The sequence below is a fragment of the Corvus moneduloides genome, chromosome 11 (assembly GCF_009650955.1).
Source record: "Corvus moneduloides isolate bCorMon1 chromosome 11, bCorMon1.pri, whole genome shotgun sequence".
NCBI lineage: Eukaryota > Metazoa > Chordata > Aves > Passeriformes > Corvidae > Corvus > Corvus moneduloides.
In genome coordinates this window covers 18,751,521-18,766,593 of record NC_045486.1, presented here as the reverse complement: position 1 = coordinate 18,766,593, position 15,073 = coordinate 18,751,521, and the positions used below count along the sequence as shown (strand labels likewise).

Genomic DNA, 15,073 nt, shown 5'->3' with positions numbered 1-15,073 from the left:
GGAAAAATGGGTGTTCTTTAGGACATGATGCAAAACCAGCCATTTTGTGCCCATTTCTACACTGGAGAAATACCTGCATTGTTCATAGCACTTTAATATATGTCTGCCTACTGCCTTCAAGATACTTCAACAGATTTACTACCAGCTATCATAGCTGGATTTTACTTATTTTAATTACCAGCCTCAAAACCAAACTATAATAAAACAGCTGGTGGACCTGTCACAGCCTGAACATAGCAAGAACTAAATGCCATGTTTTCAGCTAGTCAGAAAATTCTCTTTTAATAGAGAGATAATGATCCCACCAGAAGACATCATCGGCTTTCATAATTCTAAATTCCTTTGTATTGGTTGCAGGATATTACATGGCAAAACAGGCGGGGACAAGTAGGAATATATCTATATATAAGAATATATATTTGAGTTAGGTGTGGAACAGAGTAGCCAAGGCAAATTCAGGAAGACATAGAAGCAAAAGAAAGGCCAGGTGTGTGTTAATTTACTATCATTTTACACACTCTCCTTCCAGGTTATCCTGTCTTAAAAGCAAGGTGGCCTCAGGACCACACCTCCAAAGCTGTTACAGACTAAAGAGCACTTGACAGCTGACAATTTACTGCCACTAATTTTAAAAATATCACATGGATCAGCTCCAAGAAAGGTACCATGACCCACTGTGAGAATGCAAAAGGAGACATGAAAAAACACCTAAATTCTCTCAAAATGTAGCTCAAACGTTCTTACTCCATACAATTTTAAAAAAGCTGCCAACTTGTTTCTTCTTTTTTTTTCTTCTTACTTTTGTTTCTTTTCTTTCTTGGCTTTGGATGTTCAAGGATCACAAAGAAGGAAAGAAAAAAATGAAACAAAAAGAAAACCATAATAATGATTCTGAAAATATAATTTTATGGCCAACTTAATGATATTTACAATCACACGTGCAATATTAATTTTCCATGCTGGATCTCCCAGCACTTGGATCTTAACACCACTGCTGATCCATGCAGGCATCTGCAGAGAATATTTTGAAAAGAACATATATTTGATTTTGTCTGCTCCCTAAAGATTTAGAAGATAGCATAGCAGTGACAATTCCATTAGAAAAACCAAACTTCTTCATGTGAAAACCTAATTTTTGTCTCTAAAATCTTGAAAACTTATCCAGAAAAGAAGTTGAAGCATGCATTAAATGCTGTTGCTCATCTCAAGGCCGGCTATGTACAAGCTCATTTGCCAATCCCCACTCAGGGAGAGGGAAATGCAATTCAAGATGTGCCAAAACAACACTTTCTTGCACTCCTAAGGGTGGTGGCCAACACATTTGGGCCAGCTCCCTTCCTCATGTGACTGGCAAGGACCTGTTTGAGCTGTAATTACTACTGGCAGCAGGAGTTGCCTCCTCCTCTCCACAGCTTTTGGAGAACCAATTCATTTCTTTCCAATGGTTCAGGCCATAAAAGTGAATTCCAAGTATCCCACCTACTATTTTATGTTCATTGTTCATATGCACGGATGCTGCTCCGGAACAAAATCCTGCCTTTCTGTTAAGGATCTATGGCTGAGTCACAAGGCACAGGAAGAGGCTTTAGAGGAACTGCTTTGTCCCTGGGCTGTTCCTACAAGTATTTATGGCAAAAGCGAGCTGCTAAAATGGTAATGGAAAAGGAAGGAATTTAATGTGGGATATAACACAGGCACTGCTATAACCATGCTGTAAAAATTGCAGCGGGAACCTTTCCCGTGCAGACATTTGGAGGAGCCTTTTTTGGTTCAGATATTTGCTCCAGCTGAAATATCAGACACATAAAACATTGAGACAACGCCACCACCAGAAGCATCATCAGAGATTTAGAAGTAGAGCTTCATCAGTTGTCCATTTAATTCTCTCTCCTGGCTCCAAGAGTGGCAGTACCAAATGCTTTGGAGCAAAAATGCTCCAAATAAGAGGAATCAGAGCAGTCTGCAATCTGGTAAAACCCTTCCACATGGAAAGGTTCCCTGAGCTCCTTTCTAGCTCTTCCTATGGAATATAAACAAGTCGAACTTTAATTATTGTAAGCTTTCACATACTAATGGAATATAAAGAGATTTAAAGAAATTTGGAAAGCAGCAATTTACTTGGGAGTAATGTAATTTTACTTAATTGCTTCTAATTAAAATTATTCTACAAATGTAAAACAAAAATGTCTATTAATTCTCTGCATAAACTAAATTTAGGTATCAACTGAGTAGCTTATTCACAGTATTTACTATAATTACTGCAATACTTTTGTAACTTTGATGATTTAAAAGTTTGGAGGCTTGATACCAAATAACGGTTTCTGCTGCATAAAGCAAAATAATCTTTCAAACTCCCAGAGCCTTTGTAGTTTGACTGTGACTCACTAAATTTACATTTTGTGAAAGTACATGTAGGAGTAAAAGCACTTATGTATTATCAAGAAATATGACACTATAATCCCATGAAGTTACTACTTATAGAAAAAAATAAAACTGTTCCCATTCTCTTCCACACCTAAGTGTAAAGTGAATACCTTCCATTAACTTTACCTTGGATTAACTTTAGAAAGAGAAAGGACACTTAATATTTTTGCATATATTTTAAACTTCACTTTCAACACAAAGTTTTAAAATCAGCCATGAAACATAAAAATTGGAAGTATCTTTCCATAAAAGTTAACTCATCTGAAAATAATTATTGTATTTTAAACTATCCTGTGATGTGTATCAAATCAGACAAGAAGTTGAGGCCAAAGCTGGAGTAGAAAATTTAAAAAAACCAAAAAAAGGTGAGACCATTCTGCAAACTTTTATATTTTAGAAATAGACCAAGTCCAGAGACAGTTATATTTTTTTAATTTCTTCTTATAATTTATCTTCCTTATCCTCTCTCCACATTTTTGCTACCTGGTTTTTCACGTGGTTCTTCAAACAGCCCAACAAAGCAAATGCAGCAGGGTCATTGCGCCATTTTGAGGTGAAATTTGCTAACTTCAGTAAAACCAGTACTAAATGCTATTTTCTGCCTGCAGATAAGCCATTTACTTCTCCAAATTCTTTAACACTCCAAAGTTAGTGCATCACAAGAGAGCCATGCCTGGTTTCTCTTGTGGGGAGGTTGTATCACCACAGGGTTCAGCCACTCTCTGGGGTTCACCCCACGAGCACTTGAGCACGGACCTCTAACAGTAACAGAGACTCAGGAGGAAACAAACCCCACTCAGAGCTCCTCTTTCTGTTTGGAATCATGGAATGGTTTGGGTTGGAAGGAACTTAGAGCCATCCAGTGCCACCCCTGCCATAGCCAGGGACACCTGCCTCTATCCCAGGCTGCTCCACACCCCATCCAACCTGGCCTTGGACACTGCCAGGGATGCAGGGGCAGCCACAGCTTCTCTGGGCACCCTGTGCCAGGGCCTCATAGGGAAGAATTTCTTCCTAATATCTAACCTAAATTCCCCCTCTTTCAATTTGTACCCATCACTCCCTGTCCTGTGACTCCAGTTCCTGACAAAGAGTCCCTCTCCGGTTCCCTGTAGCCCCTTCAGACTCTGCAAGGTGCTGTGAGATGTCCACACAACCTTCTCTGCTCCAGGCTGAACAGCCCCAACTCTCCCAGCCTGTCTCCTTAGGGAAGGTGCTCCAGTTCCCTTACCAACATCGTGGCCTCCCCTGGACTTGCTCCAGCAGGTCTTATGTTGGAGGCACTACTTGAAGACAATTCCAGAACCTGGCAAACCATGGAGTGTGGAAATCCAGACACTGGGTTTGTTTTTAAACTTGAGGGGGGAAGAAAACATACTTCTGCTAGCCAACAATTTTGGCACTGTGTTACCATTGCTTTCCTCCAATAAAACTGGTTCCAAGAGCCTCCTAAGGAAGTGTTGTGGCTTGACCACAGGAGAACTGCCCCAGGAAGTCCCAGACTGCCACCTCTGGGCTCAGCTGTGTCACAGAAACACTCAGCATTGCACTCTTTCAGCAAGGCGGGATCTCTCCACCAGGTCAAGGGCATTTCCCTCTGCCTAATGAAGTTCAAGCCAAATTACGACCAAAGCTCACAGTGAGATCGCTGATGTCATGGCAAAGCAACAATCAAAATAAAATGAATTTGTAGTGACAGCAGCACGCAGGAAACAGTTTCTCACAGTCATTTACTTCTCCCATCACTGTGTGGCCCTGACTATATTCCTTCTTTGCATGGGTGCCATGGGAAGCAGATTGTTACACATTTTTAACCCCAAACTCACCAAGTCAAAAAACAGGCTCTTAATTAAGAAAAAAGCAGGGAAAATAGACTTTAATTAAAAAACAGGTTACGTGAATACAAAATGCAGAGGGCATGTTTAAAAATTGGCCCAAGATCAAAAGCAGGAATAATGAGTTAAATTATAAAAGCAATTATTAAAATGTCTGTTATGAATATCTGAAAACAAAAACCTTGAAAATGCACTGTTTCAGAGAAAATTCTGCAGTGGCAGGAAGAGATTCCCAGTGCAACTTGAAGTTTTTTCTTAAATTCAGCAGTTCACTAACAAATCACCATTAAAGCCTTGATGATCCCCAGGGCATCCTAAAAGCACTTTTGCAGCATTAGTAATAGGCCATTTAATTCCCCCACTTTATTTCTAATTTCTAATTAGGTTTTAATTCATGATATATCTTATCCTCTCATTGTGATAGCCCATATTCTTAAGGAAATGGGAATTTATCTTTCTAAGCTAAAAGTTTTTACAGTCAGGATTGCTGGATCATGGTGTTCCTTCTGCTTGTTTGCCATCTCCCTCAAACTATCCGAAAATAAATCCAAGCGTTTATTATTGAGATATTCTGCTTTTCCCTTATCTGCTTATGCTTCTCAGCTGGCATTTTGGAAATGCAAGAACTGGGGACATTCCATGTATTGCTACCTCAAACTGTATTAAAAAGTTCTCTATACCAGGAGCCTTGTCTTAAAATAATCTTTAAGTGCTTCACCATGGAACACTGAATAAACACCTGGTCCCACTGCATGTCACTGAGACAAGGGATGGTGCCAGGGGCTCATTGTCCTGTTTGGACTTCTCCTATGGATAGCTCCACTACTTAACCCTCTAAAAGTTTCTACAGGACAGCTTCTTCTATTGTCAAGCTAAAAAAAAAAAAACAAAAAAAAAAACCAACCCAACAAACCAAAAATCCCATCCCCAAATCAGCTGCTTTTCCTTGTGATTCTTATTCCATTTTCTCCTGCCCCAGGTAGAAGGTTACCAGCATGGAACATCTAACTCCAAGATTTCTTTGTGATCTTAGAATAGAACAAGAACTGGAATTAGGGTAGAGCAAGAAGTGGAGTAGAACAGAGTAAGGGAAGAATTGGGGTGAACTGGAGTTAGAGCAGAGCAGAGCTGGAGCAGAACCCAATTCCTGCCCCTGCAATGCAGCACACCCGAGCTCTCCCTCGGTAACTCCAGCAGCAGCAGGAATCTGCTGAGGGTGACAGTGATCAGCTGCACCTCGGGAACAGCTCCTGCACCCACCCATTCTGTCATGGGAGAAACGTTCCAGGACCCTCCCAAGTGCCTGTGCTGGGGACAGCAGCAAGACTGGGAAATGTTATTGCTCTGTTTCTTTGTCAGTTGGAAGCCTGAGTTCATACCTGATGCCCAGCAGATTTTCCTGTCATGGCTCAGCTTAATTTGCTTGGTTCTAAGTATCAGCAAAAGATAGAGTTGAGCAAAAAGAAAAAAAAAAATTGGAGAGTTTGTCTCCCTGACATACAGCAGAGGCTGGGTGGGGCTGCCAGGTGACCCCACACTCGGATACTCGTCCGAGGCTGGAAAGCACTGCTGCACTGCAGGGTTTGCATTTCCAGCCCTACCAAACCTTCACAGCAACACAAGCATCCAAAATCAATCCCAGTTCCCTCCATTTATGTTTTCTGAGCAAGCAGCACACACAGATCATGCTAAGAGAGAGGTTGGCTTTCTTTAGCGTGCTGATCTCATTATAAGCAAATACGACGGCAATCTGATTTTATCGGCCACAAAACAAAGAGCGTGCTCGAGTTTTAACATCCAGCCAAAACCTCTGCTGCTTACAATTTGAGTTTAAACTTATACAGTATGCTCATTACCATAAACAACCCGCAAAATGGCCAGAAAACAAACTCCCCCCTTGTAATCTGCCATCAAAAAACCCCAAAGAAATAAGCATTGGCATCCCAGCTTTGCTTTCAAGGCTTTGGAAAGACCAGCTGAGAAGTTTTCCTTCCAAATAAACTGAAGATTTTAAACAAACCAAAGAATGCTTCCAGATGTTTTTTCTTTCAAGCATACCTTAATAAATGACCCCAAATAAAGAAAGCTTCAAGGTAGATAAATAGTGTCTTGGAGGATAAAGAATTAGGAAAGAGCTCTAAGTATTATAAAATGATACTCATGTTTCATCCCAATTGATTTTGTCCACCTAATCAGTGAAATCAACATCAACAACCTGCCTTTCTTCTTTGTGAAAGGGAACAAAATATTATTTTAAAATATGAGATAATTTCAATTTAATAAATACTACATGTGCATATAATGGGATTTCCATGAAAAATTCAAAATCATTGCTCTTCATCATTAAATTCAAGTTAATCAGCATATTCTGCTGCAGATTCAATTAAAAACCAATATTCTAAATTTATTACTCAGTTGTAAATATCAATTCAGTTTCCAAGCAAAACAATATGAACCTGCAGTAAACAGCTCAATCATTCTGGAAGTTGTCTATGCACCAACAGAGAAAATAAATAAGAGAAAAGCCACAACATCAGCTTTTCCAAAATCCAGGACATGTGCTACAACATCTCTTACCTCAACAAACCGAGAGAACTGCAAAAAGTGGTGATAACCAACAGGAACAAAGACTGCTATTTGGTTATCAAATGTTATAAATTAATGTTTTTAAAAGATGTTCATTTTGAATGCCATATGGGAGATGGGAAGGGTCTGTCAGAGCACAGTCCTGATGGAAATCTCCTAATCAAGCTTGACAGATAACCAAATCAACAGATTGACAGCCAGGAATTGCAGATGCCTCATTTCCTTTGGAAAGCCAGCCTGAAAGGAAGGGCCCACTAATACCAACAACATCCCCTCCAGTGACAGTGACAGCACCCACAAACCTCAGCACAATGACATTTGATGGGAAACAATGAATCCAGAGAGCACAACCCCTGGAGAACCTGCAGAGATGGATCCAAGAGGAGCAACTGCCTCCCCTCCCTGTGTGACTTCCTAAACTCCGTACAAGTGTCCTGCCTGCTCGGGAGAGGAGTCCCAACAGCTCCTGGGGGAGTCACCTCCCCAGGATAAAGGAAGAAAGCACAAGAATGGGGACAGTGGGGGCATGGAATGAAGACAGGCTGGTGAAACCCCATCAGCTTAGTCCTGGCTTTCCTGACCCAAGCCTAGCAGCTGCTCCAAAACTCTGGCCACAGGGAACAGCCAGGTTTGGCCAAGATGGAGAAAGCAGGAGCTGAGGGAAGGCTGGAGAGAGCAGGAGCTGAGGGAACACTGAGCTCCACAGCCTGTGGAGACCCTCAGGACCATCAGGAGCATCACTTCCAGGTCTAAGGGGTGCCCTAAGTGGTAACAGACTCCACTTTAATGTTTCCCTTCTCCTCTTCCATAAGTTCCTGTTCATTATTTTCATATTTTCTGTTTGGCATCTAGGAACAGGATAATACCAAGTTTGAACTAAATTTCTCCATGACTGTAAAAATATATTTGATTAAACAGATGTCAGCAAAATTTTATGGAGTGAAAATTGAGTAACAGATGGTGAGGTCTGTGGACTTCAAAGAGGCTGTATTTTATTAAATAGGAAATTTGAGGAAAAGAATTATTTTGCTGGAAATATTGATGAAGTGTTTAGGCAAATGTAAAAGCATTCTTACTTGATAGAAAACAGTAAGTTTAAAAAAAATTTAAGATAGATGTATTCATACTGTGAACCTCAGACCATTAGAAAAGGGGACTTTATTCCACCTATTTTTACTCACTACAGCAGGACATCAAGGTTCTCAAAGAAAATTAATACACTTTATGGGGAAGAAAAAAACCCAACTACCACACCAAAAATAACAATGACCTTGGATTAAGCATCCTGAGCAAAATACATCCTTTGTGTGATGCACAAGCTATTGTGAAAACGAGTTGACAAATACAAGACCATGGGATAATAAACAGTTATACCAAACTTATATTATGAGCATTAAACAAAATTGCAAATAATGGCTTACGTGCGATGGGAAATGAGACAGAAGGGTTATAACTCCTGACTGCCATTAATGCACCACCTCTATTCCAGCTTTACTACTTGGAATGGCAGAAGAACATTGCCACCAGTGGAACGTAGAGAGTCAATGAAATGAAAAGATCATAAATGTAATTAGTATTGCATAATAGGATTTCTCTCCCTATTCCTATGGCTCTCAAGTCTTTTCTTCAAGTTGATATTTTAAACATTTTATTACATCATTGGGAAGAAATTCAAAGGGCAGAAGTAGTTTCAAATTCATGACCAGGCTCCTTCTGCATCAAAGAGAAAGCTACAGTGCCCTGTGGAATAGCAGTCAGTGAGCTGCCTCACACGTCCAGGGGGAAGACTTGGAGAAGTCTGATAGTTCCAGAGCACTTAACCATGCTGAGAGCCACCTGACGTCCAAGCAAGCCTTGTGTTGGTTCACAGACAGGAGACACCTCTGACTCCCCCACACCGACAGTGTCTGAGCTGACAGAGCCCCCTCTCGCCTGCAAGAGGCACCAGCCCCTGTGGCCAAACCAGCACCAACACAGCCCAGCTCCATCCAGAGAGCTCTGCTCATCTCCTTCCCAAAAACCTGCTGGGAGCTGCCTCTGGCTCTGGTCTGCCCCTCCCACAGCACAGCTCAGGGTCTGGTGCTCCCTTGGATCAGAGCTGTAAGTACTGATGTCACCAGGAGTGAAGCCATCACAAACATTTAACAGATATTTCTGAGCTTGTGTCTCCATTTCTCAGTGACATTTCCTGTCAGGTGTTTAACTGTGCTGTCAGGGTTCCTGATGCCTCAGAGGTGTGGAAGCTGCTCCATCCTCATGCTTGGGAAATGCTGCTTATTTTTCACAGAGTGGTGCAACGAACTGAGCCCCTCCAGACTGTGAATGCAGAAACAGAACTTCCATCTCACCAGTATTTACGGTTTATTAACTATGATCATGTCTTATTTGTGGGTTTAGGCCTTGACACCACCACAAGAAACAGACATTTTCCCGCAAAGGCTGTATTTTAAGAGAGAAACAGTCAGCTTATGTTTGACAGAGTGATAAAAGAACCAACAAATTCAAGCCTCCACAAAGCAAAATGCCCTCCTCGAGTCTGCACTTCAGAGTTTTGTACAAGCACAAGCTCTTCAGGAGTAATGCTCAGCTTTACAACTCATCCATCATTCCTCCCTCTCTATTGATCCCCTTATCCGTCACATCCAGGTAGCTTGGACTGGTTCAGAGGCTCCAAATAAACACATGAAAGAGTTCCTGGGTTTAAACCACTACCAGAGTAATTTAGATCATGTTCAGGACAGCCCTCCAGCCTTCCCAAGGAAAAACTGACTGGATTGAAGCACGTTGAAAGCACATATATGTTGCCTGAATTATTTTCACATGCTTTTAGACCTAGAAATTCTGTATTTAAACAAGCAGAAAAAGGAAACATTGGAGGTGGGTGTTAATTACTCCTATTTACAGGCTTTTTAGCAGTTTCCCATATTGCTTAAAACTGAAGTTGTATCTTATTTTCAGTGATTCAAAAATCAAGGCAAGAGACAGAAATTCATCAGAAAAATCAGAGACTACTTTTCCAGAGATATAAAAGAAAATGCAGCTTACACATCTCAGGCATCAGCTTTTAGATATATCCTTTCTCTTCCTAAGGCAAATGTGATGATCAATCTACAAAAAATCCTGAAATAGTTACCCAAAAACCTCCTCTTAATCTTCAGGTTTTCAAGGATTCTGTAGTTTTCAAAAGAACTCTTAAGCACAGGACATTTGGGGGTTTGAAGTATTCAGTGTTAAGGGCATGAAAAATATCACTCAAAATGTTTAAAAGGGATTTCAAAGCTTGACCTAAGTTGATAACCCTGGTTAAGATTTTCATTTCTGGATATTTAAGATAAAATGGCTGAGGACTTACAGAGAGGAGAAACCAGTTTTACAGCAGCATTTTAAGTTGTGATAAGATTCCTAAATATAAATGCCCAAAGTTAATGTGCCAGAATGTTCATTGGGTATTTTTTAAAGGAAGGCAAAAAGAACGACCTTAAACCTATACTTAACCTCTACACAAGAGGCAGTTCAGTATTTAGAGAGATCTGGAGGAAGGTCCTGTTCTCATCAGATCATCTTTCTTCAGCTTTGGAGGAAGAAGTGCTAATTTCCATTCTTCCCCATTTTCTGACGTGCTTTAGGATTCATTGTGGATGTGGGAAAATGAGTTATTTGACCTCTTGAATAGAAGGAAAAGAGAACTGGGAGGGTCATGTCTGGAGAGAGGTCTCTGCTCACTATTCCATGTCAAAGTTCTGGGGCCTCAGGCCAATTTCTCAGGGCCAAATCTGACAGCTACCAGAGAGGTTTACTGTGAAATTAAACAAGGAAAAGTATTCTTGGGATAATCTTATGGAACCTTCTTTTTATTCCTGCAGAGAAAGGCCAGAAAAGTCAAACTAAAAATACCAGATCATTTACAAATGGAGCCAGAAAAGCAAAAACTTTCAATCAGTATCAATATGTGTAGCACCGCCCAAACTGAATGAACTTAATTACAAATGAAAAACAACTTGTTAAAGCCACCATTCTAAGGTGCTTTTAAATACCTCCAGGGTAATTGTTACCACACTGCAACCAGAAGTTCCTGAGGAGCTGCCTATTCATCACTTTCACTGATGAGTTACCGTTTAGATAAAATCCCAAGTCCACTGTTGGTACTTTTTTGTTGGTATTTTCACAGAGAATGCTAAACACTTTTTTAAAATTTTATTTACAGGAGGCTGCTCTGTGCCTTGGGAATGCCAGTGGATCCCTGAGTGGTGCCACGTTGCTGCCACTCCCAGAGACACGGAGGTGACAAGGAGACAACGAGGGAAGTGTCTCCCCAAACACAGCCTTGCACTCAATGCCTTCTTTAATGCAAGCCAAAAGCAAACTGCTCCAGATGATAATTAAAAAATAGAAACCAAACAGTTAAGGCCTGTCTGATTAATTGCTCTACTTAGCTAATTTGATAAGCCCTCCATCAGTTTTCCATGCCTCCTTCATTGGCTTGATCTACTTTGCAAATTAATCTAATTATGAACACCTGCAATCCAAAGCCCCAGCTCTGCAGAGGTTCGACAGCTCTTATTTACACACAGCATTTCTTAAAAGGTCAATTCTAAGCCCCATCCTGCCACAAGAAGCCTTCCTGGGGTCCAAGGAAGGGACAAAGCAAGGGGAATATGCAGTAGAGGAACCACTCCCTGCCTTACCAATGCTTTATTCCCTGTGTATTCAGCAACATAAACTGCATTCTTCAAGAAAATTCCAATAAAAATTTACAGCAGACAAAAGATGAAGAACGAGTCAAAGTCATCCCAGTCCCCACACCACATTAATCAGATCAGCCATGCACCAGGAGGGGAATGATAATGCCAGCTCCAATTCGGGGTGCCATGGAGCTCTCCAAAGACACCAGGTCTGCACAACCATAGCGCCGTGGGTTTAAACCACATTGGAAGCTGCAACCTGGTAAAACTACTGTGAAAAGTTCAGCATCACCTCGAGTGAATATATGTTAGATAATAAAGGATTAACCGTGTATTTATGATGTAGATGTGTGGCTTACCCTTGATTCCCTTCACACAGGACAGAACTCTTTGCCAAAAGAATCCAAACACAAAACTTGTGCTGCAGTATTTTCAAAAGTATGGACTAGTAACAGATTTTCTTTTTTAAAACCTGTTGTACTGATACTTTTAATTGATCTCTCTGATTGCTACTTCAGCCTCATTTATTATTGTGAATATAAATTAGAAACAAAAGGAAGCCCCAAGCAGTTTTATCTGGCTATAAAGATTTTTTGCCACTAGATTTGCAATTCCTTTTCACAAATTATTTTGTGAGCAGAATTTTTAATACTCTGTATTAATCATAATTTTCTCCCTCTCAAAATCCTTACAGAAAGATTGAACATCATAAAATGTTCTGTTTCCATCAAAATCAGACAAAGTTATAGTTCAATTCATCTGGGGCTTTGTGCTAGCCTTGATAAAATGTATTTTTGAAAGACAAACAACAACACTGTCAGACTTGCCTGACTCAAAAGCAATTTGCATTAGTAAAATTTAACTGTAAGCCCTTGAGATGACAATGCTTTATTGTATTTGTTGTAAAAAATATTTTAGCTGAGCAATACCAAGCTCGGGGCCTTATGCCCTGTGGCAAGAAAAATTAGGAACCTATGTTTCAGAGAACATCTGCAGAGCTTGCAGGGGGTCCCTGCTAGATGGACCCCAAAATGAAGGACACTCCTATCCTACCTCAAAATATTGGTCTAATATTTTAAACCTGAGAATATGAGAAAGTGAAGTTATTAATGGAGCCATTAACTGCGTCTCTGGGGCTCCCAGATTAATTAAATTCAGAGTCAGTGCTAAGATCCTCACAGCCTTTCCAAACCTCCAGCAAGCACCTGCAGAACTCCTCCAAATATCACCATGTTAGAGAGGAGACTGGGGAAAAGCCACTGGAATGTCAGAAAAGCATAGAAAAAACACAAAAAATGGAAAAAAATTAAGCAATGTTGGCATTAAAAGACCTGACAGATGTTAAGCTTTTGTTTTTGCATCATCTCTCATTGCAGAGTGCTGAGTAATTAAAAGTGATGTGCAACCGAACAAGGGCTCGTCCTTGGTCACCATCTCAAAGATGCCCAGAACCCTTCCCCAGGGGCTGCTGGAGACCCTGCAAGCCAAAGGACTCCCCCTGGGAAGTGGGGATGATTATGGAAACGCCAATGGATATCCTAGGATTGAACACTTTCCTTCAGGAAGCTGCAGCATATTTATGACTGTCAGAAATGCCAGGAAGCTCAGCTGAACGCAGCTATTGATTACCCTGACAGCTCCACAAGGCCAACTTCCAACGGCTGACTCGACTGAGGTGAACCAGGGAAGAGGATTAAAAATCCCTATCCCCTAAAGCCTTGGCCGCTCCTCTGACATCCCTAATCCCATCAGCGAGGGAAAGCTGTTTATTAACTTCTGCTCTCAGAGGTGGAGGGCATCAAGCAGCTCAAACATCCTGCAGCAGGTAAGGGAGAACTTAGGAGAAAAACAGTGAAAATGGGGGAAAAAAAAGAAAAAAAAAGAACAGTGGAACCACATGAGGATTCCAGCTATTTCCAGTAAAAAGCATGAGGGAAAATAATCCATTTAACAATATGTATCAGTAAACCCAGAAATACAGAAGGTGTTTGCTACTTAGCCCCTCAAAACAAAAAACAAAAAAAAGCAGAACACAGTAGGAAATCATTTGATAAATGTGAGGCCTAATCCCAAAAGCTGGTTTATTTTCATATCGTAATAAAAGGGGTAATTTACTAATATTTGGAGGAGAAAAGAAAGAGAAGGAAGATGTGCTGCTGAGGAGAAGCACAGGGGCTTCTTTTGCCTATACAAAATGAGTTTATGAAATATATTTAACTGAGTTATTTTAAGAAGTGCCAAAAAGTTGGCAGCCACAGAGAATTCCTTAGCATAGCTAAAGAGCCTGAGCATTTGGAGCCAGGACAAGGAGGGATTCACTGGACCCAGGCTGGGCCTTTTGTGTTGCTGTCTGTAGATCTCCTCATGTGGGGACCTGTCAGGAATTCTGATGCCACTGCATTACTTAAAACTACAAAATTGACCCCATCCTGTCCTGTCTGCAATTTTGACCATGACCACTGAAACTTTAAGGCCATTATCAGATCATTTACAGGTTCTTAAAACTCGGTTTGCACTGGAGGTTGTGTAAAACTGGAGATTTGTCCTAATTCAGAAAAAACAAAGACTAAACTCGTGTGCATGTGTTTATGATCATTTCAAATGATTGATTGTTAAAAGGACATAATATCCCCTTGATATAATAACCCCTGGAACAATGATGGGGATGACAGGAGGAAATCAGGCTTACCATGAACATAGTGCACCAGGCGATGAGATCTTTGTGTCACAGCATGCAAGACCTGATAAAAACAAAGAAAAAACCAGTTTGCATTTGGGAAAATTAAATTATGACTGGATATAATGAATGCAAAATCAAAGAAAAAGGCAGTTCAATCATTAAAAAGCAGCTGGTTTCCTTTAGATCCAAATGGGCTCGTTGCACAATTAATAAAATTAAGCTCATATCTTCTATGTTACTCCATAATAAATTTATAAAACAGAAAATACTCCATAGAAAATTTTAAAGGGACTCTTAAAAAAATAAAGCCTAACACACCTCCAAAAAATAAACTATAACACACGTTCCAACAGAACTGAAGCATGAAATATTGCCTCATTCTGGAAAAATCAAACTAATAATGCACACAAAACCTATCATACTTGTTGCCACTTATAATTATTTTGTTGTAGCTATCAGGTCTACAAGTATTCAACAGAACTGATAACCTCAATTTTTCTCAGAATCAAATACCTTGAAGGGAAAATGTTTACTGAATAAATACTTGCATGAATCAGGGCACATGAAATCAGGGCACTTCCTTTTGGGGACAAAAACAAACGTCTCTTCCAAGAATCACATCAGGACAAACACACCAGGTATCTTCCTGGTTCACAAATCTAATGCCAGGATTAAGTTTGCCACAAAGAATCTACTTCAACCCCTTCTGGAGATGATTTTAAGTCAGCAGAGACAGAATCCTGTGTGCAGCACATTCGTCAAGACACAGCTTGCCAAGCAATCAGCCTGTTAAACACAACCCCTCACGCTGCTCAGGGAATGTCCCCTAAACCAGCAGATTTATGCAGGAACACAGCAGTGCCAGC

At 40.5% G+C, this 15,073-nt stretch overlaps 1 protein-coding gene across 2 annotated transcripts in view; it reads right to left on the bottom strand.

Annotated features, from left to right (window-relative positions):
• The window catches only part of ATP2B2 (ATPase plasma membrane Ca2+ transporting 2), a 286,168-nt gene extending 271,900 nt beyond the window's left edge, over positions 1 to 14,268 (bottom strand). For both annotated transcript variants that reach the window (XM_032120304.1, XM_032120303.1), the window contains exon 1: positions 14,217 to 14,268. The gene's annotated coding sequence lies outside the window, so the exon portion shown is untranslated. The remainder of the gene's footprint in view (positions 1 to 14,216) is intronic.
• Positions 14,269 to 15,073: the final 805 nt, after the last annotated feature.